This window comes from Octopus bimaculoides, chromosome 10 (genome assembly GCF_046866305.1).
Source record: "Octopus bimaculoides isolate indiv1 chromosome 10, ASM4686630v1, whole genome shotgun sequence".
Taxonomy (NCBI): domain Eukaryota; kingdom Metazoa; phylum Mollusca; class Cephalopoda; order Octopoda; family Octopodidae; genus Octopus; species Octopus bimaculoides.
The window spans coordinates 61,938,155-61,943,162 of record NC_142937.1 but is presented as its reverse complement, the minus strand read 5'-3'; the positions used below and the strand labels follow the sequence as shown (position 1 = coordinate 61,943,162).

The following is a 5,008-nucleotide window of genomic DNA, read 5'->3' as shown; positions in this document are numbered from 1 at the left end:
AAAGGATAAAAGATCTATAACAACATCCTTGTATAAGTCTTTTTCAAGAAGGTAGTTTACGATTATAAGAATATTTGGCTGTTATTTCTAGCTGATCGAGCGACTGCGTAGATGCTACCTCGTTGAATCAACTGTTGCGATTGTAAGAGGTGCTTGCTGGTAGTTAGTTGATCCGTACTTTTTCTTATTTGACCCTGGAGAAATGACAGCCCTTAGAAGAGGTGAAATTTGATCTCAGAACTAAAGGGACCTTACGAAGTATAATATCTTTAAACCGTCACTCTGTTGTTACTCTTCTGCCACTTCTTTTAGTGGTAATAATCTAAATTTTATAACCAAAATCTTCGCATTATATTGAATGAGAAAAATGCTAAGGTTTTGAATCATAGGAAATTAAAAAGGAATAGAAACGCTAACAATCCTACAACTCCCCTGTGTAACATACATGCAACTGAACGTTATCAATAAAATATCCCTAACGTTATTGGATTCGAACTAGAGAATTGCTTTGGTATCTCTGATACTACATAATCGATTATAGCTCAGCAGAGAATGCAATAAGCACTTAGCAATGCAGTAAAGTACTTGGGTGAGGAGGGGATATGTTTCCTTCCCATAGTTCTAATCATTACCATCATCATCGTTGAAACATCCGAGTCAATCTCACTAAATATTTAACTTTATTATAATTATTATCATCATTATTTCTCATTTCTTGTCTGGTAGTCAATGACAGCTACAAAGAAAGCAAATGATAGGCTTCATATACAAATTAATTTACAATATATTTAATATACGCACGGCGATGGGGAAAAGGCCCTGACAAGTTATTTTGTCGTCTGTTTAATTCTATTCTATGCTTTATAAAAATCGGCCCAAATATTTAACTAATACTTTATTTAATCGACCTCGGGATAATGAAAGGCAAAGGTAACCCTGCTGGGATTTGAACTTATTGAGTAAAGAGAGCCGCCGAAGCTATGACGATTCTCTTAATCCCACACTAGATTTATATGCGTATTCCCACACAGAAAAAGTTCTGAATATCACAATTCTCATTTCTGTCTCTTCTTTGAAGTGCAAAGAGTTAATCACCCATAAATGGATCACTTAGTAAATCCAGATAGAAAATATAGATAGTAAATAGTGACTCCGCATAATCTACCTGTTTGGGAAATTAATTATTTGATAAAACTCTTGCAAAACCTACTTCTAATTCAAACATATATGCACATATTAATAAACATTCAGGCAATAAACTAAATGTTTCACCGCAAATTCTACCCATTAGGTTGCAGTAACGCATTCTCATTTCGCAGGGGGAAATATTTAGGGATATTTAGCACATTTATATTTGAATAACTTTCTCCCTTTTGTAGGGAATTCGGGGGAATGATCTGTTTGTCATAGTCATTAATTAAAACTTTGGAAATATCATAAATGAAATAGTAATTAACGGGAGGAAAAAACATCGCTTTTTTTTTCTCTATAATTATTCCATATGTAGCAGAAAGGATCTTACAGAATGGGTCCGACGAAACACAATCTTCGAAAAGTGTACACAGACTGAATATAATGTTGAAGTTTTATAGAAATGGTTGATAAAACAGAAATTATATAGGTATTTAATTGTTAGAGATGAGCGAGAGAGCAAAAGGGAGAGATAAACATAAAGCTAGAAAAACCAACACGTGCTAAAATGTAGTTAGAAATGACATATTTATCAGAGTGTAGTAGTGTTGTCGCACAGGAAGTGAAACTAATGATATGAGGAGAGAAGGAAAATACTTGGATGTAAACAAATATTACAGAAAATAGAAATATGATATAAACACTACTTCATGACAGTTATAAATACTAAGTATTCAGAGATAAGAACATGTATACAATGTTCATGAAAAGACAAGGGAAAGGGGTAAATTCCAGAGAAAATGTCACATACCTATGCGGAAACATCCCCTTTCTGACAGACACCCAATATATATTTACGAAAGCCATAGATTTCAAGGAAAACTATCGAATCGATTATCATTTTTAACAGAAACTGATTTCAAAAAATGTTATATTATTAATGTTATTTGTTTTGTTTATACATAAATAAAGAGAAATGAAGAATAACCTGAACAGAAAGCGAGTGAAGTCGAAGAAATTCCTGCATGTATTTGTGTATTCTAGTAGCGCTTATAGAAATTGAAAGAGGAGTATCGCTGAGCCTGACAGCGACTATTTCGCTGTGACTCATTTAAAGCAATAGAGACTCACTAACAGACACAAACAATAAAAACACCGACATTACTGTTTCGTTTCTATAATAAATGTATTGAAAAGACACGAACACAAACAAACCATAGATGATGATGAGGAAAAAAAAACGATATTATGAAACAAAAAATAACGATGATGGCAAACGAAATGATCTTGACTAGCAGCTGAGATATTTCGGCAGCAGTCGCTGCTTCTAAAACAAGATGCGAAATGAAATGCGTTGACAGATTTCTACACACAGCTTATGTCAGTATAAAGGAGTGATGACCATCACCACCTGTTGACGATCGGGTAGATGATACTTTAAGACTGCTTCAATCCATCGAAAGCTACTACAGCTACAAAGCTGGAGAAAGGTAGAAAGATAACAATGATGTATATACAGTAGTAATACTGGATTATTATTTACCGTGCTAATGTCATTTTGCACTCCGTGCTCGTTGGTAGCTGGCATCCACTGCTCTTCGATAAGACGTACACCTTCCCCTCATTCACACACAAACCAACACGGACTTATACTTCATGACACAAGCTTGCACACCACCAACTTTTACACTAACATTCCCATAAAGGACAGTAATTTTAAAGAAAATTTTTATAATGTATATTTATTGTCTTAAAATGTTTCTGATTTATTAAAAATTGTCATTCTATTTTCTAATGTACATTTCTTGCCAAATGGCAATACACACACGTGTATAATATATATATGTAAATATATGTATGTATGTATATATATATATATATATATATATATAGATAGATAGATAGATAGAACTTACTTGGAAGAGGATGCGTGGCGTTCAATCATATAATACACACACACACACATACATTTATATACTATATGAACATAGTGATGTATATAGTATATACACCCACACTAATATATATATATAGTAAATATGCATAATGTAGTATACATTATAAATAATCCATAGTATATAAGTGTATGTATGTATATATGTATGTATGTATGTATGAATTTATGTATGAATGTATGTATACACCCATGTAATATATAATGTAATATAAAATACAATGAGCTGATGTATACGTGTGTATATTTATCTGTATATACATGTGAATATGTATATATGTGCGTTTGTGTGTGTATTTACATATACTGTATATGCATGTATGTGTATATTTTTCTGTAAATACATCTGCACACACACACACACATGTATGGAGAATAACGCTATATAAAACAAGATTAATGATTTTGAATTTATTTAGTGTTGTTGTAATAAGCTGGTAAAATGGGATCATTTTGCTGTGACAGCAGTTGATCATGTTAATATATTCGCTGGCGGCATCCACATGGCAGAAAGCTAACAAACGTCTGCATGCAACGACGTCAGCCCCCTCCCCCCTCCCAAACCCCCACGACCACCACCACCACCACACGGCATAAAGTGAAAGAAAGAGAGAGAGTGCCCTTTGAGGGCGAACATCTGGGCAAACAGGTGAGGAGGACGGAGAATCTGAACACATGCAGACATAGACAGATATACATATAATTATTCCTTAGAGCGTGGATGAAAAAGCCAGTGGAGAGAGAGAAAAGGTTAGGGAAAAGAAAGGGATTAAGATAGGAAGAGAGAGAAGTGGGTGAAGAAGGCAGGTACTTCGTCTCTCGGTCGCTGACAAACTATTATCACTTTCAATATGTCACAGAAACAGTAATGACACGAAAGTAAACAGAAGAAAACAAGCTAAGTCTCTTGCATTAAAGCAAGCACAAAAAGAAAGAAGAAAGTAGGAAAAACACACCATATAGTAGTCGTTAGGATAGCGCATCGGCTTAACCGGGCAATCCAATTTTATGTAGATAACTGAATGTATGTGCGTAATAAACATGTATTTTTATCGCCATGTCTATTTGAGTTGGATTATCTTATAATATAAACTACGATATCACCATATTTCATAGATATGTTAATGCGTGCAGCTTGTATGTCTGTCTCGAGTGGAGATATTTTTGTAGCATCGTAATAAACCTCTAGCAGAAACAATAAGGCGCTGGGTGTGATGTCAAAGGGATAAGATGATTATATATATATATAAATATATATATATATATATATATATATATATATATATATATATATATATATATATATATATATATGTTTAAAATGAACTGCAATTAGGGTTATATCGAAGTTGTTTTGGGTGCAATAAATCGAAAGAATTAGAACAAAAGCGGAAGAAAAAAATTCTTTCTCACAATTCCGGATGGTTTTCACTTGTAGTAGTAAATATGTTGAATGCTAGTAGCAATATTGCTATAGACAGCCAACACTATCAGTCTGTGCCCAGAATGCATAAATTTCGGCTCTGTTGGTGATGGGGTGGGGTGCAGAGATACGATTAGGGAGCAGCAAGATTGAATTAAAATACTACAGACGAAAATATTTTTCATTGATTCTAAACCGAATGGAGTAAATCATTACAGCAGATGACATTTCATATAACGCAAAAATAAATGTTACACAACACAATACACACACACCATACACATACACAATATACACTACCACCACACACATGCGTATATATATATATATATATATATATATATACACACACACACATACATACATATATATGTGTGTGTGTGTGTATACAAATGTATGTCTTTAGATAGATAGATAGATAGAAATATGTATGTGTCTATGCATGCGCGAAATTGTGTAGGCCTGAATGTGTGCGCGTGCGCGACAACTATTTCTTAATT

At 33.6% G+C, this 5,008-nt stretch overlaps 1 protein-coding gene across 4 annotated transcripts in view; it reads right to left on the bottom strand.

Annotated features, from left to right (window-relative positions):
- The window catches only part of LOC106868868 (uncharacterized), a 358,699-nt gene extending 353,926 nt beyond the window's left edge, over window positions 1–4,773 (bottom strand). The window contains exon 1 of one of the 4 annotated variants that reach the window (XM_014914318.3): window positions 4,499–4,773. The gene's annotated coding sequence lies outside the window, so the exon portion shown is untranslated. Of the gene's footprint in view, window positions 1–1,942; window positions 2,210–2,674; window positions 2,814–4,498 lie in introns of those variants that run through there. The other 3 variants (XM_014914316.3, XM_052971228.2, XM_014914319.3) reach the window with 3 other exon arrangements.
- Window positions 4,774–5,008: the final 235 nt, after the last annotated feature.